The following is a 27,182-nucleotide window of genomic DNA, read 5'->3' as shown; positions in this document are numbered from 1 at the left end:
CTCCAGGACAAGCCAAAGGGGTTATCCAAAGGTCTCTGTTTTACTACCCTTTTTGTTTCTTTGTTTTTTAAAGGATTATCCTCGCAATCAACCAACAAACCAATTGCCTGAACCAATGGGAGGTAAGTGCCAAGTGGCACAAAGAGAGCAGAATATTCCAAAGGCTCCCGTGCACCTGCAAGTCTGGTGGCCGGCTATGGTAAGTAAGTGCTTCTTTGTTTGTGAGCCTACTAGAGAGAACTGTCCCCACAGCAGTCATTGGGAGTGTACTTGAGAGGATTTTAAGTAAATATCACCATGAGGCCAATGTGTGCGAACTGTCAATTTGTATTTCTATGATGTGTGATTGTGCTGAAGCAGGCATCATGAATCATTCAGGATTACCCTTATGGAGAGCCTCTAATTCTGCCTGAAGGATTAGGGAAACAAGGTTCAAATGCCATTCATCAGCCCTGTCTTTCAGGGAGCGCTAGTAAAGTCATCCTGTGCCTGACCTACAGTTGAAGCACTCCATTTCCAAGTCTCAGAGAAAGGTCACTTAAAGGTAATGGAATATTTTTGTCAAGGTAGCGCAGTCCTGCTCCCTAAGCTGGCTTGAGAAAATACTCTCTGGGACAGAAGATGGGGAGGAGGGGAGACTCTTAGGGAGAAGAGAGACAATGGTTCATTGCTCTGGGCATTTCTGAAAAAGGTCTTCCTCAATCATAGGTATTTTTTTTTTTTTTTTGAGACGGAGTCTTGCTCTGCCGCCCAGGCTGGAGTGCAGTGGCCGGATCTCAGCTCACTGCAAGCTCCGCCTCCCAGGTTCACGCCATTCTCCTGCCTCAGCCTCCCGAGTAGCTGGGACTACAGGCGCCCGCCTTGTTGCCCGGCTAGTTTTTTGTATTTTTTAGTAGAGACGGGGTTTCACTGTATTAGCCAGGATGGTCTCGATCTCCTGACCTCGTGATCCTCCCGTCTGGGCCTCCCAAAGTGCTGGAATTACAGGCTTGAGCCACCGCGCCCGGCCAATCATAGATATTAATGCTGCTTTAAAGAGTATTCCTACTGAAATGCAATGTTAAAATCTTCTCAAAGGAGAGTACATTCACCATCAAGTGGATGCTAAACAGACGAATAGGAGACGTTTTTTCAACAAGTAGTTTGCAATTCCCTTCCTTTTGTGTCCTCTCGGTTCAGGCCTTTGGACAGTATCTGTATCTTTTTGGTGCTTGGCAACCTTAATTGTTCTCTGTTAATCACTCTGGGTGTTTGATTGATTTGATTTATATTTAAATACTGAACCAACTTTTACAGAGCAGTGGACATTATGGAATCATTAAGAATGAGAATAAGAAGTTCAATGTAAAGAATGTATATACCCAAAGGAATATAAATCATTCTATTATAAAGACACATGCACACATGTGTTCATTGCAGCATTATTCACAATAGCAAACTAAATGCTAATCGATAGACTGGATAAAAAATGTAGTACATATATATCATGGAATACTATGCAGCCATAAAAAAGAATGAGATTATGTCCTCTGCAGAAACATGGATGAAACTAGAGGCCATTATTCTTAGCAAACTAACACAGAAACAGAAAACCCAATATTGCATGTTTTCCCTTATAAGTGGGAGCTAAATGATGAGAACACATGGGCACACAGAGGGGAACAACACACACGGGCCTGTTGGAGAGTAGAAGGTGGGAGGAAGGAGAGGATCAGGAAAAATAACTAATGGGTACTAGGCTTAATACCTGTGTGATGAAATAATCTGTACAACAAACCTCCATGATAAAAGTTTACCTAACAAACCTGTACTTGTACCCCTGAACTTAAACTAAAACTTAAAAAAATGAATGAAATAAGGTCAGGAGATCGAGACCATCCTGGCTAACACGGTGAAACCCCGTCTCTACTAAAAAATACAAAAAACTAGCCGGGTGAGGTGGCGGGCACCTGTAGTCCCAGCTACTCGGGAGGGTGAGGCAGGAGAATGGTGTAAACCCGGGAGACGGGGCTTGCAGTGAGCTGGGATCCGGCCACTGCACTCCAGGCTGGGCGACAGAGCAAGACTCCGTCTCAAAAAAAAAAAAAAAAAATGAATGAAATAGCGTAGGTTTGGGATTTTAATATTTGCTGTTGGCTTCAGTGACTTGCACCAACTATTTTGTAATTGTTGTGAAGATATTTTCGTCATGGCAGACAGCTTTTGGCACAGTGGATCACTCCTGGACATGCTTTTACTCTTGGCCTCTCGCATGGCGTCCTGCTCTGGCTCTCCCCCTATCCCACCTCCCTGGCTGCTTCATGTTGGAATGCCCTAAGCCTCTTCTCTTCGGCCCCTTCTGTTCTCTCTCTCCCTTTTTTTTTTTTTTTTTTTTGAGGCGGAGTCTTGCTTTGTCACCCAGGCTAGGGTGCAACAGTGTGATCTCGGCTCACTGAAACCTCCACTTCCCAAGTTCAAGTGATTCTCATGCCTCCGCCTCCTGAGTAGCTGGGATTATAGGCACCCACCACCATACCTGGCTAATTTTTGTATTTTTAGTAGAGACAGGGTTTCAGCATGTTGGCCAGGGTCTCAAACTCCTGACCTCAAGTGATCCGTCCACCTCAGCCTCCCAAAGTGCTGGGATTACAGGTGTGAGCCACTGCACCCAGCCCCTTATGTTCTCTATCCATACTTGTGTGTTAGTGATTCATCTTGCCTTATGCACTTAAGCATCATCTAGACACTGGTGACTCCAAAATTTACGATTCCAGACTGGACCTTTCTTTTGAACTCTAAACTCATATTTTGACCTGCTTCCTCAAGATTCCCACTTGGGTTTTCAAATTTAACCTGTCTAAAACTGACATCCAAATGATCACCTCTCCAAACCTACTCCCACTACAGCCTTCCCAGTCTCAGTTCACGGAAATGCTACTATTTTCATTTCCTGGGCCAAAAGTCATTTATACCCCTAGCACAGATCTGTCTCACGAACTCCACACTCATACATTCAGTTGCCAGCTCGACTTCTCTACTTGAGTGTCTCACAATAGTCACAAACTTCTATCCAAGGCTAACTCCTCCAAGCACACCCCAGCTGTGGCCCCCTTCATGGCTCCTTGATGGATGCTAATTTTACCTTTGCCTAAGTCAAAAATCATGGAGTTATCCTTGACTTTTTTCTTTCTTCCACATCCACATTCAAACTGTCAGCAGATCCTGTTGACTAAGACTTCAGAGCTTATCTACACCTTTATTGCTTCTCACTCCTCCTCCCTGTTTCTAACCATATCACCTTTCTCATGGTAGTGCCTATCGTGTTTTTTTTTTTTTTTTTTTTTGAGAATATTTCAGGACACATGGAAATTATGTAAAATTTATTTTATTTGCTGAGACAGGGTCTCGCTCTGTTGCCCAGGCTGGAGTGCAGTGGCATGATCTTGGTTCACTGCAACCTCTGCCTCCCAGGCACAAATTATTTTCAAATTATTCTCCTGAGTAGCTGGGACTACAGGTGTGTGCCACCATGCCTGACTGATTTTTGTATTTTTTGTAGAGATGGGGTTTCGTCATGTTGCCCAGACTGGTCTCAAACTCTGGGCTCAAGCGATCTGCCAGCCTCAGCCTCCCAAAGTATTGGGATTACAGGCATGAGCCACTGTGCCTAGCTGATATTTCAAAGATCTTTATTTTTAGTCTTTTCACTCTTTATAGTGTCTTCTGATGAAGTTCTTCACTGCAGTGTGGTTGAATTTAACAACTGTATTTTTTATGGTTTGTTTTTATATGTTGTGTTTTAAAAAGTATTATTTACCTTGAGGTCATTAAGATATTTGCCTATTTCTCCTTTTATGAGTTGTGTTGTTTTGCCTTATAAATTTAGGTATTTTAATCAACCTGGAATTGGCATTTGTGTATAGTATATTTCTTAATTTCCAAATACCCAAGAGTTTTCTGGTTAACTTTTCATTTTTGACTTGTAGCTTAATTACATTGTGGTGAGATAATGCAAATCTCTATGATAATCTTTGAAACTTGTTGAAACTTGCTTTATAGTTCAGCATGTGGTCAATCTGTGCACAAGTTTGCAAAGAACATGTGTTCCGTGGTAACTGGGTAAAGCATCCTACATGTGTCTATTAGGTAAGACTTGTTGATTATGTTGTTCAAAACTTTCTTATTCATTCTTATTTTTATGTGCTAGATATGTCAGTTATTGAATGAGTTATTGAATGAGTTGTGTGAAAAATCTTTCACTATGATTCTGGATTGTTTTTTCTTATAATTTTACCAGTTTTTGCATTATGTATTTTAAGACTGTGCTATGAGGTACAAACAGATATGCAATTGTTATATCTTCTTTGTGACTTTATTTTCTCATATTTATGAAGAGATCTTTTAAAAATTACATAGTTGAGATTAATATATCTTATACCATATACTTTGCTTTTGGCCAATACTTAAATGCATTTTCTTTTCCATCCCTTTATTTTTCACCTCTCTATATCTTGTTTTAGATGTGCTGTTTGCAAATGGCTTATTGTCAAATTTAATTTCATTTTATCTGCTTTTATTAGTCTGTTCTCATGTGCTAATAAAGACATATAAGAGACAGGGTAATTTATAAAGGAAAGAGGTTTAATGGACTCACAGTTCCACATGGCTGGGAGGCCTCACAATCATGGTGGAAGGCAAAGGGGAAGCAAGACATGTCTTACATGGCAGCAGGCAAGACAGCTTGTGTAGGTGAACTCCCATTTATAAACCCATCAGATCTCATGAGACTTATTCAGTGCCACGGGAACAGTATGGGGGAAATTGTTGCCATGATTCAATTATCTCCACCTGGCCCTGCCCTTGACACATGGGGGTTATTACAATTCAAGGTAAGATTTGACTGGGGACACAGAGCCAAATCATATCACTGGTATACCAATCTTTGCCTTTTAATGAGAAGCATTCAGTCTATGAATTATAAATGTAATTGCCCATGTATATGTATTTAAATCTTTTATAGTATTTTTTATTTTCTATTTGTCCCTTCTTTCTCTTATTTCTTGCCTTTTTCTCATTCTATTTTTTTCCTCTACTTGGAATTTGTATATGTTATTTCCATTTTGTCACTAGCCTAGAAATTAAAATGTGCTTATTAGTTTAACAATGTGTAAGTTAAATGATATCTTCATTTTCCTCTCAGAGTTACAAGAACCTTAGAACACAGCAACTGCAATTATATTTCTCCTAATTTATCTGATATCATTGTCTTGCATTTTAATTCTATTTTTTATACCTCTCAGGACATTTTAATTGCCTGGTGTCATCTTAGTTTTGATTTCCCACATTATAATATATTCTATCTTGAAGCTTAGAGATTCTTTCTTGTAGTCTGGAATTACTTTTCTTTTTCCTGAAGTACAACCTTTAGAATTTTTTTTGTGGGTCTGTTGGTGGCAAACTCTCTGGTTTTGCATGTCTGAAAATGTGTTTGTTTTGTCCTCATTCTTGGATGATATTTTTGCTGGGTATAGAATTCTAATTTAATAGTCTTTTTCTTTTTCCCCAGCACATCAAGGATGTAATTTCAATGTCTTCTCTTGCTGCAGTTGAGAAGCTAGCTGTTGCTTTGTCACTCCTTTGAGGATTATCTATCATTTCTTTTTGGCTACCTTAAAAATCTTTTTTCTTTGATATTTTGCGTATTCACTATGATATGTGTAGCTGTGGAATTATTTTTATGTATCTTGCTTTAGATTCACTTGTCTTCTTCAATTGGAGTGATGTCTTTTATCAGTTCTGCAAAGTTCTTCTCAATTGTCTCTTTTAAATATTGTGTCTTCTACATTACTTTTCTTTCTTCCTCTAGGACTCTGATTAGACCCTAAAAATTGGGAACATTATTAGTCCTCTATCTTATCCTCATCTTTCTTATTCTCTCTTTCTTGTCTCTGTAACTTTATCTCTCTTGCTTCAGTCTGAATAATTTCTTCAGAATCATCTTTCAGTTCATTAATTCTTTCTTCACCTGTGTCTACTCCGTTCTTATACCTGTCTTTTGATTTAATCTTAATTATTCTTATTTTTATTTCTAACAGGTTTATTTAATTATTCAAATCTGTGTAATAATTCTTTATACATTTTTAGGCCCTCCAAATATTTTCAATTTTGTCCTTTCTTAATTAGACATAGTAAACTTAATTATTTAATATTCTGCTTCTGATAATTGCAGTATCTGAAAACTTCCATGGTCTTTGTCTTCTGACTGCTGTGCCTTCTGTTTCTCCATCAAGTGTTTAGTGACTGTTTCCCTCTGAGCTGCTCATGATCCATGGAATCTTATTTTTGGTAATTCTTTGATGTGGGGAGTGAAAGAGAGTCTCTTCAGAGAGTATTTATATATGCTTACTGTGCTTTATTGATCTTGGGATTACTTTAAATACATTCTCAATATGAGATATTTAAAAAAATTTATTCCTCTCTCTCTGTCTCAATATTTAGATACAATAAATTCAAACTACAAATCCACATTGGGGCTAGCCTGTCATGAGAACTCAGGATCTGGTATTCCCATTCTCCCTAGCCTCTGCTCTGGGGAAAAGGTTGTTATCCCCTCTTGTAGACCTTTAGGGGGAATTTATTTCTGGCTCATTGTTGCAATGAGAGTATAACCCTCTGAGTTTTAATCTGTAGATAAGAAAGTGCCCACCTTGGGCAGGTCCTGGCCTTCATCTCCCATATCTTTTACCCCATACAGATTTGCCAGCTCATTGATTCTTTTAAGGAGATGACATTTCTTTTCATGCAGAATTTTAGTTGTTTTCAGCAAGGGGGTCATTTGAGGAGACCAGTACACCATGTTTCCAGCGTGTACCCATTTCATTTTTAAATAGTGAAAATTATAGGACATAATACCTCTCCCAGAGCTTTTACTCTCTTATTTCAAAAATACTTATTAGCATATCTGTCCCACTCTATACGTATATGTATACATATATATATATAAAACTTTATATATGTGTGTATATATATAGAGGTAACTTTATATATGTAGGTACTATATGTGTGTGTGTGTGTGTGTGTAATTTTTGCCCTGGATACATTGAGATATGATTCATAGATTTCAACACCTAGTAAGTACTGATGAAGAGTTCAGTTCTGAAAATATTTATCGATACTTAGCCCTTGCAAGTAACGTGCTATACTTGTGACTGGGGTGTGCTGAAGAGATGAATGGCATCGTTCCTGCCCTCTGGAAGCTCCAAATCTAGTATTGGAGATAGGCATTACAACTTTTTAAAAAGTTTTATTTTTACAGACAGGGTCTTACTCTATTGACCAGGCTGGGGTGCTGTGGTGTGACCACAGCTCACTGCAACCTTGAACTCTAAGGCTCAAGTAATCCTCCTGCCTCAGCCTCCCAAGTAGCTGGGACTACACTCATGGGCCACCACACCCAGCTAATTAAGAATTTTTTTTTAGAGATTGGGTCTTGCTATGTTGCCCAGATTGGTCTCAAACTCCTGGGTTCAAGCAATCCTCCTGTCCCAGCCTCCCAAAGTGCCGAGATTACAGGCACAAGCCACTGTGCCCAGCCAACATTAACTTTTATACTGAAGAACCCAGTGATAAATGCTGTAGTGGAGGATGTATGACAAAGAGCAGCAAGATTATAGGTGTGGAACAGACTGGGTGGGGGCAAGAGTGAGGGCATTTATGAGAGAGGTTGTAGCTGTTTGAGCAAAGATATGGAAATGGGAAGATGCAGGACATGCTGGGAAAACGCTGAGTGTCCTGAGTGGGTGAACCAGAGTGTAGGTGTGTATGCTTGTGGCCATGTGTGTGAGCATGTGGGCAGCAACTGTGATGCTGAGGAGATGGTGATGGGCATCATGGTAAAAAGAAAGGCTAGAAAGGAGTGTATTAGCCACAGTTCTCGGAGAAGCAGAACTTGGAGAACATGTGTGTGAGTGTGAGTTTGTGTGTGTGTGTCAGTGTGTGTGTTGGCTCAAGTGATTGTGGATGTCTTGTGAGTCCAAAATCTGATGAGGGAGGTCTGCACACTGGAGACTCAGGGAAGAGCTGTCATTTGAGCATGAAGGCTGTCTGCTAGAAAACCAGGGAGAGCTCCTGCTGCAGATGCAGTCTGAAGGTGTCTGTGGAGAAGCTCCTCTTGCTTGAGCAAGTTCAGTCTTTTTGTTCTATTCTGGACTTCAACTGATAAGATGAGGCCCACCCACATTAGGGAAGGTGATCTGCTTTAATCAAAGTCCACTGATTTAACTATTAATCTCCCTCCAAAACACCGTCCCAGAAACATCCAGAATATTATTTGACTGAATATCCGGGCACCATGGCCAGGTGAAGTGGACACATAAGATGAATTGTCATTGGTAGGTTGTAGCAAAACTGTAGAAGAGTTTAAATGCCATTATGAAGAGATGGGATCCTCTCCTCTATTCAGTTGAAAGATGGAACTATTTTGAGTAGGACGATAACCCAGATAAATGTACCAAGGGTGGGCAGGAGGGCAGAGAAAAATACTCCAAAGAGTGAGACATTGTCCTTGGGAAAGGATGGAATGGATTCTGTCTACTGTTAGTTTTGGGTCTGTGGATGAATGATTTCATTCCTAGAGTTCGTTTTCGTTTTCTCATTTGAAAAATGAGAACAAAAACAAGCTGAATGTGGTAGTGCACGTCTATAGTCCCAGCTACTTGGGAGGCTGAGGCAGGAGGATTGTTTGAGTCTGGGAAATCGAGGCTGTAGTCAGCTATGATCATGCTACTATACTCCAGCCTGGGTGACAGAGCGAGACCCCATCTCTAAAACAAGCAACAAACAAACAAAACAAAATGAGAACAAAACCGGAATTTGCTTCGCAGTGTTGTGAACACCTTATTGAAGAATGTGTGCTCACTGCCTGTCTGTGCCTTCCCGCTCTGGTGAGCTAGCAGATGTGGATTGAGAATGACTCTGTAGTAGACGGCCTTCAAGGTGGCTCCCAGGGGCCCCTGCTGCCTGTTGTATCAGGCCTGGTCTGCAAGACCAACAGTGTTTGGCAGAAGTAATGTGCCACTTCTGAGATTAGGTTATAAAAGACTTGGGCTTCTACCTTGAGCATTCTCCACTCGTTGCCTCTCCATCCCTGTTGGATCCCCAGCTTCTGGGGAAGCAGCTGCCACTCTAGGGATAGGCCTTGGTGGGAAGACACTAAGGCCTCAAACCAATAGCCAGTGAGGAACTTAGAGCCAATGCCATGTGGGGGAGCTTGGAAGACACTGTTGAATTGTCATGTAACTGTGTCCTGGTTGACTGCTTGATTTCACCCTCATGAGTGACCCAGCTTAGCCACTTCTGGATTCTAGACCCACAGAGAAAACGTTCCTTGAGAGAAAAATGTTTGCTGTTTTAAGCTGCTAAGTTTTGGTAATTCATTATGCATCAGTGGATTGCTAGTAGAATGCCACTGGCATTCAGCAAATGCCTGCAATTTTGGAATATGCGAGGTGCAAGGAGGGAACAGGGTCTTAGCACTTTATACTTTTCCAGGTAGAGTTGGTGCCTCTCGGGGCACGGGGGAAAAGCGACTTCAGATGGGGTGGAGCTTATGAGAAGAGAAATCTGGAAAGAAAAAGAGGAGAGTTAAGGCATGAATATTCTCTGATGACCTTGAGAACATGTGTGTGTGATACCCAAGACAAGGCTGAGAAAGTAAGGCTGTGCCCTTGACACAGTACAAAGGAATTAAGCGGCAGGCTCACGTGCACAGTGACCCTGGGCAGCACCCCCACCGTGACATACATGCACACACACACGTGCACACACATGCACGCACACACGCATGCACATGCATGTACACACATGCACACACACACACACATACACTTTTTTTTTTTGATGGAGTCTCACTCTGTCACCCAGGCTGGAGTGCAGTGCTGTGATGTCAGTTCACTGCAACAGCCGCCTCCCAGGTTCAAGCGATTCTCCTGCCTCAGCCTCCCAAGTAGCTGGGATTACAGGCATCCATCATCATGCCCAGCTAATTTTTTTGTAGTTTTATTAGAGACAAGGTTTCACCATGTTGGTAAGGCTGTTTTTGAACTCTGGAACTTGAGTGATCTGCCCACCTCGGCCTCCCAAAATGTTAAGATTACAGGCGTGAGCCACCGTGCCTGGCCACATGCACACACTTTGAATGATCATCCTAGGCTTCTGCTTGCCTGTACTGAACTTGTGTGTGAACTAGAGCAAGGTTCTCTTCTGGACGGACAGTCAATTTAGAACAAGGAGCCACCCCTAGGCATCCTTGGGCCTCCAGGCACATGACTTGGCAAGGAGACTACACCCTTGTGTGGGGAAAAAGCATCCCTTCTTCCACGTGGACACATGCCAGTGCCAAGGCTCAGGGCTTGGGAAACAAAACACAGGCTGGATCTCAGACTGCACTTTCCCCTGTGTCAGCTGCCTTGTGCAATGCACAAACCGGACAACTGTGCTAGAGCTTGCAGCCACCTGAATGCTTCTGTAAAAAGCTGCTAGACATTTGTATGATTTTGGTTCAGGGGAGGCAGGAGGGCTAGGGGTTTTTAGCATCAGAATCAGTAAAGAGTAATTCTGTTTTGTGGAGTTGTGGCTCGTTATGGACTCTGGACAGTGAGGAGTGTCCATGCCCTGATGATTACCTGTGTGGGACAACAGTGATGCTTCTTGTGTTTTCCTGTCCCCTGAGGATGGATGGCATGCAGAGACGCTGCGGGGCTGCAGGAGGCCGGCCATCCAGGTACATGTGAATAGCAGCCAAGTGTTCACCCCAAGCTGCTCTCTGCCTTGAAGAAATCCAAGGTGCCTTCCATTTTTTAAAATCAAAATGCCAACTTTCTGTTCTTGCCTTTCCTGCAGATTCCTTGGTTATATATAAAGCTTAGACAAAGAAGCTCTTAGCGTCTTTACGGTTTTGAACCAAACAAACAAACCCATAAATATAAGGGCCAAAGATCATTGTAGGATGCCACCGACTTGCTTAAAGGTCAGGCATCTGGTTCATGGCTGGTCACATAACATTCAGTGGTGAGACTGCAGGGAATGTCATTCAAGACTCACATGTTCATTCATCCACCATGGACTAAGGCCAATCATGTGTCATGCGTAGTGTAGAAATAGAGATCTAAATAGATATTTCTAATACAAAACCCTCTTATTGAGAAACTTTCTCATGTGTCTTGGCCACTAGAAAAACATGGTGGGTCTAGAGAAAGAAAAATACTTTTCTTCTTTCAAAGAGAACACATTAACCTGTTTTATATTTGTAATCATCTGGCAGCTGGTATCTAGGTTGAAGGCAGCTGGCTTACGTAAGATGAGCGATAAAGAAAATGCATTAAAAGGAATTTGTGCAGATTTCCACTTTGTAGTGAGTGGCAAGAAACCAAAACAAAACACAACAAAACAAAAACTCCACAAGTATAACTAGCAGCGAAAAGCTTGGGATTCCAGTGGTATTTGTAGTCTTTTGAATTAATCTACAGGTAAAGGACTTGAACCAGTAGGTCAAAAGTGACTGGGCATAGTGGAATACAGAAATGGGCGCCAAGGACAAAGACGGCCCAAGGTCTTACACAGATCAGGAGCACCAGCAAACTTTGAGTCACTTTGAGAATTTTGAAAGGAAATGTAAAGTAGTGGCCCTGAGGATAGGATTAAATGTAATCATCATATGTTTTATGGAAGGGTAAATGGCAAAAACATAGTGTAAGCAAGAAAGGCTGATTTCATGTATAATGCACATTCTCTGAAGTAATATTTAGAAGCCAGAAAAAATGGATACGTCTTGGGAAGGGGAATGTAATAAAACCCCACATCAGCAGCAAATTATTTTGTCACATGGAGTTGATGCACCATGAAAAATGGATGAGAAGTGCGGTACCTCCTGTTGCAATTGTGTAGAACATGTGGGCAGCTACAAAGCAGAGCTGTCTCCCATGAGAATGTGCAGCATTAGGTTACAGCCATGGCTGGACCAATGTGGGGACAGCTCCTGCAGGCTCGACACAGTGGAAGGTGGGGGGTGGGCCATGGGTGGGGGAAGTGGGAGTGCATAGGGAGAGGCCTCTGGCAAGGAGCTTTCTGAGACTGCCTGGTGGAGAGTTTATACCTGGTTATACCAGGAAATGCCCTATCTGTCTTCTGCTGATTCACTATTTGAACTTTAAAATTTGGTAATTACAAGGGCAACAACTTCACATTCATTTTGGTCACTTTTATAAATTTAGGTAAATTTACTATTTGGTGGGCTATTGCCCAGGACAAATAAAGTGGGTTAACAGAATGTGGGAGATGCTTTTGAGCACGTGCTCCTGCTTTGTATAGATTCTCCTGTTTGGCCAGGCACGATGGCTCGAACTTGTAATCCCAGCACTTTGGGAGGCTGGAACAGGAGGATTGCTTACTTCCAGGAGTTTGAGACCATCTTGGGCAACACAGTGAGACCCTGTCTCTACAAAAAATAAAAAAATTAGCCAGATGTGATATGCATGCCTGTGGTCCTGGTTACTCAGGAGGCTGAGGTGGGAGGATGACTTGAGCCCAGGAGGTGGAGGCTGCAGTGAGCTGTGATTGTGCCACTGAAGTCAGCCTGGGTGACAGGGAGATCATGTCTTGAAAAATCAAAAAGAAGATTCTCCTGGTAGATCTAGGTCTGGGATAGTCTACATTTATTGCCACAATTTCTGTTCCTTCTTTTTCTTTTTATTTGTTTTTTGAGTCGGAGTCTCACTTTATCACCCAGGCTGGAGCGCAGGGGCACGATCTCAGTTCACTGCAACCTCCGCCTTCCAGGTTCCCAGGTTCAAGCAATTCTCCTGCCTCAGCCTCCCAAGTAGCTGGGACTACAGGCATGCACTGCCATACCCAGCTAAATTTTTTGGTACTTTTTAGTAGAGATGGGCTTTCACCAGGTTGCCCAGGCTGGTCTCAAACTCCTGACCTCAAGTGATCTGCCCACCTCAGCCTCCCAAAGTGCTGGGATTACAGGCCTGAGCCACCACACCCAGCCTGTTCCTTTTTTTTTTTTTTTAAGCACACACGCACACACACATACACACACACACGAACAATGCATAATAATTATGCAAAATAAACTTAAACTCAAAATGTCTAATTTTGTCATCAACTATTAAGTGCTGTTAGTCATGATTTAATCTAATCTTACGTTCAGACTTGACAAAAACAACTCTGTCTTTCTCAGCTCTAAATTCTTATTCTGGAAGTGGACCACAAATCTGAGACAGTAGCAAACCTGGTGTCCAAAGCCACATTGGGATTTGTCTTCTCTTTCTAGTCATTCATCTGTCTTGTTCTCACATAGACTCTCCTTTGCTTTGGCTGTTCTATCTAGTTAAGAGACAAGCTTTAGTCGACTTGACTGTCAAGTGTCTTCACCCAGGACAAAAATCTATCTTCTTTTGATCTTTTAGTATCTTGTCTGAAGATGCATGTCAGGTAACAGGGCTCCTTTATAAAGCAAGTGCTATATAAAGCCTATTTTGTACTCCTTCCTTCCTGCAGCATTTTTCTGAATATATATTTTTTCAATCAGAAAACTTGTAGCCAGATTTATTCTATACCATTTCACCTTTCTTTCCATGACAATCAATAGATTATAGAGAGAAAGATGTTGATTTAAAAATGGTGAAAATGGCCAGACACAGTGGCTCACACTTGTGGTCACAGCATTTTGGGAGGCCAAGGCAGGTGGATCACTTGAGGTCAAGAGTTTAAGACCAGCCTGGCCAACATGACAAAACTCCGTCTCTACTAAAAATACAAAAATTAGCCAGGTGTGGTGGTGCACACCTGTAATTCCAGCGACTCAGGAGGCTGAGATATGAGAATTGCTTGACCCGGGAGGCAGAAGCTGCAGTGAGTTGAGATTGTACCACTGCATTCCAGCCTGGGCAACAGAGAGAGACTCCATCTCAAAAAAAAAAGTTGTGGAATGGTGGCATGGAGATGATAACTGAGATTTTTAACTTGTTTTCTGACTCCTATTAGGGGCATTTTAAGAAGAAAGAGGCTACAACTTGCTCCCTTTTATGTTCCCTAGAAAACATAACACATTAAACAAACTGTGCATACTTTTAAAATATGGCGTTCCCCAGACCAGTGTTTCTCAGCACCGACTGTACAGAAGTATTTGTCTAGGAAGCTTTAAAATACATTGATGCTCAAATCTTACCTCATAGCAATTAATTCGGGTGTGATTTTCTTTGTATTTATCCTGCTTGGAATTTGTTGAGCTGTTTGACTCTATAGATTGACATCTTTCCTCAGTTTTAGAAAATTTTCAGTTGTGATTCTTTCAAATACTGTTTTTTACCCATTTTCTTCTGTTTCTGAGGTTGCAGTTATACAGTTGTTAGATCATTTGACTATATCTCATGTGTCCTTTGTTTTCTGTTATTTTTTTTTCTCTGTGTACTTTTTAAAAAAATATTTTTAAGTTCACCTGTTTTTGAGTTTGCCAATCCTGGGTTCTAACTTGCCAGTTTGATGTTAAACCTAACCAATGAATTCTTACTTCCAGATATTTTAATTTTTAATTGTAGAGCATCCTTTGATTCTTTTTTATATAGAATAAAATATTATTTTATTTAACATATTAACAGCATTTATTTAAAATGCTAGTTCCAACATGTGGATCATCTCTGTTGCTTCAAATGGCTGTTTATTTTCTTCCTCTGATAATTAGCCATTTTTCTGCTTCTTCTCATGTCATGTAACTTTTTACTTTATGCTGGACACTGTGCATAAAAGGACAGTAGAGAATAAAGTTTGTATTTCTTTGGCCCAGAAGGAATTTATTCTTTGAGGATTTAGTCAGGGATAAGGCATTAGCCAAACAGTTTATCTCTGGTTTAAAATGCTTTAGGCCAGGTGCTGTGGCTCACACCTGTAATCCCAGCATTTTGGGATGCCGAGGCAGTAGGATCCCTTGAGTACATGAGTTTGAGACCAGCCTGGGAAACATAATAAAACCCCACCTCTACAAATAATAAAAACATTAGCTGGGCATGGTGTTACGTACCTGTAGTTTCCATTACTCAGGAGGCTGAAGTGGGAGGATTGCTTGAGCATGGGAGGTTGAGGCTGCAGTGAGCTGTAATCGTGCCATTGTACTCCATCTTGGATGGTGGAGTGAGACCCTGTCTCAAAATAAATAAATGAATAAAATTAAAAAATATAATTTTAGGGTGGAGAAGACACTGTATAGTTTTGTGTTGCTAGCCTGGCAGATCCCTGCCTTCCCCGTTTCTGCCTGGGTGGAGAAGACACTGTATAGTTTTGTGTTGCTAGCCTGGCAGATCCCTGCCTTCCCCATTTCTGCCTGGGTGGAGGAGACACTGTATAGTTTTGTGTTGCTAGCCTGGCAGATCCCTGCCTTCCCCATTTCTGCCTGCCAGGACTACAGGGTAACTTGTCTTCCTTTCAGCAGTTTTGAATTTTGCTGTCTAGTCTGTAGCCCCCTGCTTCTCCCAGCTTTGACAAATACCTATGAAAGAGACTGGCTGTGTTTTTGCAGCAGATGCTCTTCCTTGATGGCAACTTTGTGTTTCCATTACTGTGACACTACACTTTGAAGGGACTTCAAGTAGTTGATGGAAACATTGAATGAAAAGGTAAAAATAAAAGCTGTAAACTTCATTTCTCAACATAAGCTCCATCAGATTCAGACACTTTTGTAAGTAATGATATCAGCCATTCGTCCTCCCCTAAAGGACCAAAGGTACTGGGAATTTGACCAAGTCAATGCACTCTTTTTTTCACTTATTAGTTGAAGAAAAATGAGTTCCATTAAAGTGTTTTTTTAAGACTAACAAACAAACAAACACACAAAAGTCACAAGGAGCCAAATCAGGACTGTAAGTTGGATGCCTGATGCTTTTCATTGAAATTCTCACAAAATTCCCCTTGTTTGATGAGATAAATGAGCAAGAGCATTGTTGTGGTGGAGGACTCTCTGGTGGAGGTTTCCTGGGCATTTTTCTGGTTAAGCTTTGGCTAACTTTCTCAAAACACTCTCATAATAAGCAGGTGTTACAATTTTGGCTCTCCGGAAAGTTAACAAGCGAAATACCTTGAGCATCCCAAAAAACTGTTGCCATGATCTTTGCTCTTGGCTGGGCTGCTTTTGCTTTGACTCAGCCACTTCTACTTCTCAGTAGCGATAGCTTTGGTTGTGCTTTGTCTTCAGGATGGTACTGGGAAAGCCATGTTTCACCTCTTGTTACAAATCTTCAAAATGCTTTAGGATCTTGATCCCACTTGTTTAAAATTTCCATTGAAAGCTCCTGCTCCTGTATGCAGGTGAGCTGGATGTAACAATTCTGGCACCCACTAAGTGGAAGTTTGCTCAACTTTAATTTTTCAGTCAGAATTGTGTAAGCAGAACCAGTTAAGATGTCTGTGGTGTTGGCTATTGTTTCTGCTTTTAATTATCTGTCCTCTTCAATTAGAGCACAAAGAAGATGCATTCTTTTCCCTTGCAAATTGATGTGGATGATCTGATGCTGCTGGTTTCATCTTCAACATTGCTTTCTCCCTTCTTAAAACAAGTTATCCGTTTGTAAACTGAAAATTTATTTGGGACACTGTATTCACAAACTGCTTTTAAAGCTGCAGTGATTTCACCATTCTTTTTCCCAAACTTTGCCATCAGTTTGATGTTTGTTCTCGCTTTAATTTTTGCAGAATTCATGTGATAGGGGGTCTTTTCAAACTGATGTCTCATCCTTCTTAGGCCCTGAATCTAGATCCTGTTAGATATGGTATAACAAGTTACTATGAGTATATTTTGTTGCAAAATGTTTTTGAAATTCATGCACGGATTTTTCATAATACACAGCTTGCATGAACTTTTTGAGGGCCTCTCATGTATTTCTGTCTCTTATTTTAAGGATTTCAAATATTCTATGTGCCCCTCTACCAGCAAGTGAACCACAGGGGAAAGGAGTATTGTGCACTTAGGACTTGTGAGGTTTCCAAATTGTCATTTCAGCCTCACACAACCTCCAACAGCTTTCCAGTTTTTCTTTCTCACAGTAATGTCCTTGTATTTAGGCCAGGTTGAGCCTCATCTTGCACTCAGAATAGGCAACCATTCCCAGGGTAGAAAACAGCCAGTGACTGCCCCCTGAACTTGGAAGGGCTCTTCTGTCTTGGGTTGGGGTCAGTTAGTCCCCTTTGCTTTCATAGCTTTCTGATGTCTTGGACAATATGGTTTTAGTGATTTATCTGGCTTCTGAAAGTTGTTGCAGCTGGAACAGTGTTCTTTTGTTTCCTACTGCATCTTACCTGGAAGCACAGTCTAATTAAACCAGACTCTCTCATTGCAAACATTAACTTTGTTAGGTAAATCTTATAAAAGTAGGAAGGGATAGCATAGGAAATAAATAAAAGATGTTATGATTTGGGAAATATGATACTTGAAAGAGTAAGCTCTTTTATTGTACAGTCTTACCCTCTAAAGAAAGGTCTTACTCAGCTATATCCTTACTCTCTGTGGCTATTCATTAGTCCAGTGAAGGTGATGTCTTCATTGCAAAGTAACTAATTGCGCAGCTTAAAGAACTTAGAATACATAGCTGAGAAGTCATTACTGAAAAGACTACAAGTGAGAACTGTGAAAACATACAACTATTAAATATACAATAAAAAGTTTCCATGGGATGAACACACATCATGAGATCTCTTTTCACATGCACTTATTCTTTTTCCCTTCTAAACTCTTGCACTGTGTCATAGGTGCATATCATTATGAGTAGAATATGTATAATTTATAAAGTATTTTAGTCCTATGTCTTCAAATATATAATAAACCTGCTTGCATATGGACCAAATATGATAGTGCCCAGAGCAGCACTGCCAAGATACTTTTTTGATTAATTGATTGGTTGAAATTTTCCACTGGCATTTGGTTGATGCATTTAGGCAAAGAGAAAATCCATATTTGATTTACAGAGCCTAAATACATGTTGTGAATTTAGAGCAATCACATACACAAAAATTACAGTTATCTGCCATTCATGGGCAATAATTGTATAAAAGACTCAAATTTGGCCAGGTGAGGTGGCTTACACTTGTGATCCAAGGACTTTGAGAGGCCAAGTGGGGAGGATTGCTTGAGCCCAGGAGTTTAAGACCAGCGTGGGCAATATATTGAGACCCTGTCTCTATAAAAAGTAAAAATAATTTAGTCAGGTATGGTTGTGTGAGCCTGCAGTCCCAACTGCTTTGGAGGCTGAAGTGGGAGGCTCCCTTAAGCCAAAGAATTCGAGGCTGTAGTGAGCTATGATGGTGCCACTGTACTCCAGTCTGGGCAACAGAGCAAGACCCTATTTCTTTTTTTTTTTTTTTTTTTTTTTTTGAGGCGGAGTCTCGCTCTGCCGCCCAGGCTGGAGTGCAGTGGCCGGATCTCAGCTCACTGCAAGCTCCGCCTCCCGGGTTCACGCCATTCTCCTGCCTCAGCCTCCCAAGTAGCTGGGACTACAGGCGCCCGCCATCTCGCCCGGCTAGTTTTTTGTATTTTTTAGTAGAGACGGGGTTTCACCATGTTAGCCAGGATGGTCTCGATCTGCTGACCTCGTGATCCACCCGTCTCGGCCTCCCAAAGTGCTGGGATTACAGGCTTGATTACCGCGCCCGGCCAAGACCCTATTTCTAATAACAACAAAGACTCAAATTTGCTACTTTGTTTTATATTATCAAAATTGTTTAAAATTGCAGTAGGTAATAGAATATCTTTTTGAGGAGGTGTTTGGATAGTGTCTTAAATTATTTACTGGTTCTGTTGGAAGGCTGTACTATTGACTGATTTCTTTTTTTTTTCTTTTTGAGATGGAGTCTCGCTCTTGTCATCCAGGCTGGAGTGCAGTGGCACGATCTCAGCTCACTGCAGCCTCCACCTCCCGGGTTCAAGTGATTTTCCTGCCTCAGCCACCTGAGTAGCTGTGATTACAGGCGCCTGGCACCACACCTGGCTAATTTTTGTACTTTTAGTAGAGATGGGGTTTCGCCATGTTGGCCATGCTAGTCTCGAACTCCTGACCTCTGGTGATCCACCCGCCTCGGCCTCCCAAAGTGCTGGGATTACAGGCATGGGCCACCTCGCCCAGCCCAACTGATTCATTTTAGAAAGATTTCTCTCTATCTCACGCCCCTTACTTCGTCTTCATTTAATGAGTTAAACCAAGGCTTTTTTCCCCTGCAGGCTGGAGTGCAGTGGTGCAATCATGGCTCACTGCAGCCTCGACCTCCTGGACTCAAGTGATCCTCCCATCTCAGCCTCCTGAGTAGCTAGGACTACAGATGTGCACCATGATGCCCGGCTAGTTTGTCTTCATTTTGTAGAGACAGAGTCTCATTGTGTTACCCAGGCTGGTCTCGAACTCCTGGGCTCAAGCAGTCCACCCACTTTTGTCTCCTGAAGTGCTGGGATGATAGGTGTGAGCCACAGTGCCTGGCCAACAAAGGCTAATGAGAGCTAAAAACACAGCCACACAGAAAATGGGCATGCGCATGGTTTACCCAGCCTTTGCATCAAATTCAGACACTCATAGACCAACATGAAGGAAAAATGATGGACAGAACTCCAGATCTGGGAAGACTAATAATCCATAGATTAAGGTTCCCTTTGGATCATTTACATTAAATGTGTGTATTATTACACAGAACATGCCTAAGATTTTGATTAATTCAAACTTAGTCTAAGCCTAAAGAGCATAATCTCTCTTGGGATTTTACATCTGAGTAGCGGATCACTTTTGTGTTGAACTCACAAAATACATCATTATCCTTTGAATAAAAGGATGACATTTTTATTCGGGGTGAATGTATATGAAGATACGAAGATATGGGAAAGACCTACTGAGTAATTTGAGACTACCTAATTAATTTTTGATTTACTGGATAATCCATCATTTTTGGCTGGTATACTGCAAGGGGAGTTTTCTACTAAACACGTGGTACATTTCTTGGATTCTCACTTGCTTCCTATAATCTTAAGTAGCTATGTAATGTAGACAGACCAAAGTGGGGAGTCTACATAAGACTAGAGGTAACTTGAGTGAAGTTATGTACCTTGTTACAAATTATGTAATACAAATTTCGTATTATGTACAGTGTACATAAATGAAAAAATTTACCCAGGGACAGAATATATTGATTCCCAGCATATCCGATTACACCATGTAAATTAACACGTTAAAAGTGCAATTCCTTTTGCTTTAACATTCCGTTTCATCTTTTGACCACATTTTCCTGGACCCTATGATGCCATTAATTAAAAAAAAAGCAACTCCAGCCAGGTGCGGTGGCTCACGCCTGTAATCCCAGCCCTTTGGGAGGCCGAGGCAGGTGGATCACGAGGTCAGGAGATTGAGACCATCCTGGCCAACATGGTGAAAACCCGTTTCTACTGAAAATACAAAGATCAGCTGGGTGTGGTGGCATGTGCCAGTAATCCCAGCTACTTGGGAGGCTGAGGTGGCAGAATCACTTGAACTGGGGAGTTGGAGGTTGCAGTAAACTGAGATCATGCCACTACACCCCAGAGCTGGGCCACAGAGTGAAACTCCGTCAAAAAAAAAAAAGCAACTCCATCTCAGGTGGGATGTCTTTGTGGATATCCCACCACTAAGTTATGTCTTTGTGGATACTCTAGGCTTATGTCATTGCTTGAAGCTGTCCTCTTGCTGATTCTTCTGCTGGAGAGAAGGGAGTGCTTCATTTCGGACTGTAACTGGCAGTTGGTAGGTGCCGTGCTGCCATCCAATAGTGTTAATGAATGTTACAGACACGGTCCTGGTGTTGATTTAATGGAGGTACCCTTTTCACAGATGGTAACACAGATACAGAGAAGCAAAGCCGCCTCCTCCGTGTTCCACAGCTCACTGGTGCCCAAGTCAAGCCTAGAATTAGGGTGTTGGTGTCCTGGCAATGCTATGTTTCTGTCATTTTTCCCCTTCAGCATCACAATTTTGGCTTACTCTTGTTTTGTCATGTTGAAGCAATTCTTTTTTAAACCGAAAGATATTCTGTTTATTACTTAAAGTGATATTTGGGTCCCCAGTCTTTTAAAACATTTTTATTTTAAGTCCTAGGGTACATGTGTAGGATGTGCAGATTTGTTACATGGGTAAACGTGTGCCATGGTGGTTTGCTGTACCTATCAACCCATCACCTAGGTGTTAAGCCCGGCATGCATTAGTTATTTTTCCTAATGCTCTCCCTTCCCACCCCACCCCCAGACAGGACCCAATGTGTGTTGTTCCCCTCCTTGTGCCCACGTGTTCTCATTGTTCAGCTGCCACTTATAGGTGAGAACATGCAGTGTTTGGTTTTCTGTTCTTGTGTTAGTTTGCTGAGGATACTGGCTTCCAGCTTCATCCATGTCCCTACAAAGGATATGATCTTATTCCTTTTTATGACTGCATAGTATTCCATGGTGTATATGTACCCCATTTTCTTTATCCAGTCTATTGTTGATGGGCATTTGGATTGATTCCATGTCTTTCCTATTGTGGATATCTGCATAAAGATACACATGCATGCATGTATCTTTGTAATAGAATGATTTATATTCCTTTGGGTATATATCCAGTAATGGGATTGCTGGGTCAAATGGTATTTCTGGTTCTAGATCTTTGAGGAATCACCACATCGTCTTCCACAATGGTTCAACTAATTTACGTTCCTACCAACAGTATAAAAGTGAAGCAATTATTAATGCCATTACATCAGAAAATTTTGCGCATGTACATCATAAAAATAAGCACCCTCCTTAAATAAAAAGGTCACTTTTTACGCAGAATCAGAACAGTTGGGACAGCAAGGCCTTCAGTGATTCCCTTCTGTAAACCTTCCATAGGTAAATGACGCTCTCCTCATTTTACTTGCTTTGAATTGTTCGGCTGAAATCTTGACCTACAAACATATTATATGTCAAGTGGCTAGAAAAACAGCAGGGGGAAATCAGCTTTATTGCATTTTCTGTTAGGGGAATATCCTTAAATTATATCGAATTCTTGCCTTGTAAAGCACCATATGGCTCTTTTGCGTTCGTGGTGGCTGCTTTACCATACAGGCTCCTTGGAAAGTAATTAAATTGAACAGACACTGCCCTTGATTTAAAGTCAGAAGGGGAAGCAGTTAATTGAATAGAAATGACAGTTCTTTTTTTTTTTTTAAAGGCTAGGCCAAGCTTAGAGAAAACAAAAATATCAAAAGGGAATTGCCCTAAACAGTCAAGCTGAATGATTTGCTTGGTGAATACGATTTATTCTCTTTCACTTGAACCCTTTCTCTCCAGGCAGGCAACAGTGGGACTTTGCGATTCCTTGTCACCTTGGTACAGAGGCTCTCAAACCTTTCCTCACTGGATTTTTCTGGTCCGTTTTCAGGTTGGAGGGTGAGGGTGACAGAAGCTGGGAAATGAAAGATGGGATTGTTTTCTTGTCATCCTGTATCCCTGCCACCTGGCGATGGTGTTTCTGGTGAGTGGAGATACATAATGGCCATCTCAATGCAACATGCTCCTTATTTCCTGGGGGTCAGGCACCAGGAGGACCAGGAGGGTAGAAGATCTGTTGAAATGTGACCCTACGTGGAATAGGGATGAGAGTCCCTGAGCTTGTAGAGGGGTCTGAGGAAATGACTTCAAGGGAAAGTTCACAGAACTCTGAAATCAATAGCTAAAAGTAAAAATGCTCATTTTCAAGAACAAAGTATCATTTAAATGCTCCCAGAGGGGTGAATGAAGAGAAGGAGCTAATCCTTGTCAAGTGATGGATATACAATAAAAACCCAAAGTGGAAAAAAAATCAAATTTCAGTGCTAAAATCTACCGCCACGTACAGAGAGAGCTGGAAGCTCCTAGGACATTTGTACTGAATTCTTCATAGCTTGCCCTATTCAGTTAGCTTTTGCTTTTAAATGACATCCTTTTCATCTCTAGCTAAATCCTTAACCTTATGCACATCGCAGGAGAGTTACCTGGAACTTGATGCATCTGTACAGGGAAGACTGAGTTGGGGCACTGGTGAAGACAATGTTTCTCCACGCTCCCATTATTCTTCCAGAACTGTTAGGAGTGGAAATCATTTCACCTTTGCACTTAGAAGAAAGCAACTCAGCATTCACAGTAAATTGCCTTCTGCATACTCTTAGGTAAGCAAGGGCTTCTGCCGCCGAGTCCAGTTTTCTAGTCTGCAGGTCAGGGAGCAGGTTTGCGTAACCCTGGGGAAGGTGAATGCAGAGGAGCAGGGAGAGGCAGTCAGGAGAGATTCAGGTAAGTCTTGGCTTGGCTTTGAATGAACTGTCTTTTAGGGGATACTAACTTCCCTCTTGAGGCCACAGTTCCCTTACTGCTGTAAAGTGAAGCCATCAGGGCTGATGATCTCTCAGCTCCTTTTAGCCTTGACATGGCTGTGTGCCAGGCCTCTTCACACCTACCCAGTGTATGTAAATGGTGGAATCACACACAAGCTTACACAACCAGGCACTGGCTGATTGAAGGGGGTGATCTGAGATGGGCCTAGGTTTCAGCTGGGATCACAGGCTTCCAGTGTAGGTGAAGTATTTTTAAGCAGCTCCTGTGTTTTAGGGACAAGTGCACAAAATGAGAGACTTCTTCCCTGCAAAAGGGAATTGACCTGCGATTTCAAAGCACACAAAAAGGTGGTATTTTTGTTCAGGAGGGGTTGATAACTTTTCCATACAAAACGTTTGCAAGTTACAGTCTTTCTAAATTCCTTAATCATAAAATAAAGACACTGGCTTGGGGATTTAAGCACCATCTCCCAATGTGCATTTTGCAGTGAAATTTCAAGAACTAAGAACAAGTGTCTGGGGATGGGGGTGGGGAAAGGACCCTGCTTATAAACAAGGCTACGTGGGTATCATTACTACTGGACTTCTGAAAAATTTTCATATGCTAAGAGTACATTTCAAACTTTTAAGGTGGGAATATAGTATTTACTTAACTCATTTAATTATAGTTCATTTAATTATAGTTAATCCTTCCCCCCACAGGTTCATTATGATTATTATTTTTTGAGGGGGGATTCAAGGCAAAGGTTTATTAAATAGAATGCAAGGACATCAACCAAAAAAGAAAATAACATTTTACTAAAATCAAATATTTTTCCCCAAAAGACGTCTTTGAGAAAATGAAAAGATAAGCTACTGACTGGGAAAAAATATTTTATATAAATAGCATATTTTACTCTCTTCCTATCTTCACCTATCCCACCGATCCCTCTACTTTCTTTTTTTTTTCTTTCCAAGTTTTATTTTGGGTTCAAGGGAATTCATCGTTATTATTATTATCTTAAGTCGCTGGTGTTCTGAGGAGGGTAGTTAGAGGAGCATTGCTTCAGGGAGTCCCTGCTTTCAATCTTCACTTACTCTCTTAAAGAGCTGTCCCCGTCATGTCTCAGCAAGGGAGTTTCAACTTAGACATACTGAAGAACTTTCCGTTGTGAAATTGTGTCGCAGTTGAATGAGGAAGACTCTAGGATTTTTCCTTTCCCAGAATTTTTGTTCCATCGTCCACAAACCGTGGTTTCTGTTCTCATTCAATCCACTTTCCTAAGATTCTTGTTAAACACTCTGATCTGTGAATGAAAAAAAAAGTGCTCTTTCAAACAAAGACCAATTAGAAAAACTATCATCAACACTCAAGTCAAACCAAGCATGGTTTTCTGCAACAATTGGGAGTAATATTTGGAGGTTTTGTTCTTTCCTTTTATTTCACATTGTGGCCAAGAAGTCGGTATTAGCATTTTCATGCAATCTGCGGGCGGTGTTGCTTATCTCTGCTGTTACGTAACCCTCATTACTCATTAGGATGTGGTATTCTTACTGTGTGGCCTCAAACATTTCTCAGACAACAGGATTGGATGTAATATTTGGTAGTAGAGTATTCAAGTTTACCAAAAACTTTTCGCATTTGTGGATTTTTTTTTTTAAAAAGGTGTATGCTACTTTCACTGGGTTTTGTTAAAATGTTTCTTCTGTTTTGGCAGGTTTCGGTTTGAAGACAATCTAGTTGTTTGAAAAATATAGGTTAGCATACCACCTAGGAAAGTCCCTCCCCAAAGCACAGTAGACAGAACAGGAAGTCACAAGTGGCTGGCAGAGATTGCTGCTCCTAGCTTCTCAGTGTTCTCCCAGCATCTGCATCTTTTCTGATTGGTATGAAATCCACAGTGGGTAATGAATAGGGAGAGGCAGCACTGATTTGTTCTCCTTGGGTTTCTAGATTGGGGTAATTTTCACTGAGGCCATTGCTTGCTATTGTACATTTCTGGTAAGCAGAGTTTTGTATATTACCCCATGATTATGACTCTCGGCACTGGGGTGGTGGCCGTTATTTATTTTTGAATGAATGAATAAATGGATTGTACAGAGCTTGGTATCCTGAAAAGATGTGCACGTGAACTCCAGCTCCATCAATAACTAGCTGCCTGTCCCTGGAAAGCACAGCTTTTCTTGGCTGTAGTTTCTCCGCTAGCTTAGATTACGGATACTCTCCCAGTAAAGTTAGTAAAGTTGACTCTATTTCTCATAGAATATAGCAGAGTCTTATAGCAGAGTTATGACTCAGTTTCTGTACCATTCTTTTCCCTGGATTTGTCAGAATTCCCAGCAGAAAAAGGAACAGAACTCGATCTGGCATTTTCTTTCTGTACCAGTCTTTACTCCGGACTCCAATCTTTCTCTCTTTGGCTACCATGTAACTCACCCCACTCTCTCCCGGCTGTAAAAATATCCCAGAAAACAAAAATATTTCAAAAACATCTAAATACTTAAAAGGAATATGTCATTTACTATTAGCTTACTACATTCCAAATTTTCATGCTCTGTTTTACTGAATCCACACAATTGTGTTGTAGTCGTGATTATTCCCATTAAATGACATAATGAGGCTAAAGGGGTTGTCCTGGACACAAAGCCACACAACTAGAAAGTGTGGGAGCTAGGATTAGAACCCAAGGCTCTACTTTGGGAGGCCAAGGTGGGCGGATCACCTGAGTTCAGGAGTTCAAGACCAGCCTGGCCAACATGGTGAAGCCTCGTCTTTACTAAAAACACAAAAATGAGCCAGACGTGGTGGCGCATGCCTGTAATCTCAGCTACTCGGGAGGCTGAGGCAGGAGAATCACTTGAACCCGGGAGGCGGAGGCTGCAGTGAGCCGAAACTGTGCCATTGTACTCCAGCCTAGGCAATAGAGCTAGACTCTGTCTCCAAAAAAAAAAAAAAAAAAAAAACCAAAGCTTTTTGTCTTCAAAGTCTGTGCTGTCTCCTTACAAGAAAAGTGAAAAGTGAGAGAGCCTTGGACCAGCCGTGAGGTTCCTTTTGGCTCTCTAATTCTCTGTGCCTAAAAATGTTGCCACTGTCTTCCCTACTTTGTATCTTACTTTGTATTTCACCGCCTCTGATTTTTTTTTAGCACCCCTAATTTTATAGCCCCAAAGCCATAGCAGTCAAGTGTTCTGATGTGGCAAATATTGAGAAGTTTATTTGTTAAGTCTGGGTTTGAGCCAGATGTCACCATGGTGTTTCTGCAGCCTTCTGCAAGCTGGGGGCTGTGTTTTATCTTTTCATATCTAGAATAACCTGTGAGGTCAGTTTTATTGTTATTACTACTGTGTAGGCAAAGAAAATGAGGCAAAGAGAGGCCACACAGCTACTAAATAACAAAGCCAGTCTTAAATCTAGGTCTTCTGTCTGGAAGTCAAGTGTTATTTTCATTCAGTGCTGGCACAGAGTAGGCATTTAACAAATATCCACTGAATGAATAAATGAATGACAGGATCATGTCTTAATTTTTATTTATTTGTTTATTTATTTTTTCTGAGATCGAGTCTCTCTCTGCTGCCCAGGCTGGAGTGCAGTGGTGCCATCTCAGCTCACTGCTACCTCCGTCTCGGCTTCAAGCGATTCTCCTGCCTCAGCCTTCTGAGTAAGTGGGACTACAAGTGTGCACAACCATGCCCTGCTAATTTTTGTATTTTTGGTAGAGATGGGGTTTCACCATGTTCACCAGGCTGATCTTGAACTCCTGACCTTAGGTGACCTGATGCCTTAGCCTCCCAAAGTGCTGGGATTACAGGCATGAAACACTGTGTTTGGCATGATGTCTTAA

The 27,182-nt window shown here is 41.5% G+C and overlaps 1 long non-coding RNA gene across 1 annotated transcript; it reads left to right on the top strand.

Annotated features, from left to right (window-relative positions):
• LOC117082597 lies at window positions 1-23,193 on the top strand. Its single transcript, XR_004436702.1, has 3 exons — window positions 1-203; window positions 22,434-22,526; window positions 23,017-23,193. It is a non-coding gene; the product is annotated as an uncharacterized LOC117082597 (long non-coding RNA).
• Window positions 23,194-27,182: the final 3,989 nt, after the last annotated feature.

Source organism: Trachypithecus francoisi, unplaced genomic scaffold (assembly GCF_009764315.1).
Source record: "Trachypithecus francoisi isolate TF-2019V2 unplaced genomic scaffold, Tfra_2.0 Lachesis_group9, whole genome shotgun sequence".
Lineage (NCBI taxonomy): Eukaryota > Metazoa > Chordata > Mammalia > Primates > Cercopithecidae > Trachypithecus > Trachypithecus francoisi.
The sequence above is the reverse complement of the archived record's forward strand: the minus strand, read 5'-3'. Positions and strand labels throughout refer to the sequence as shown.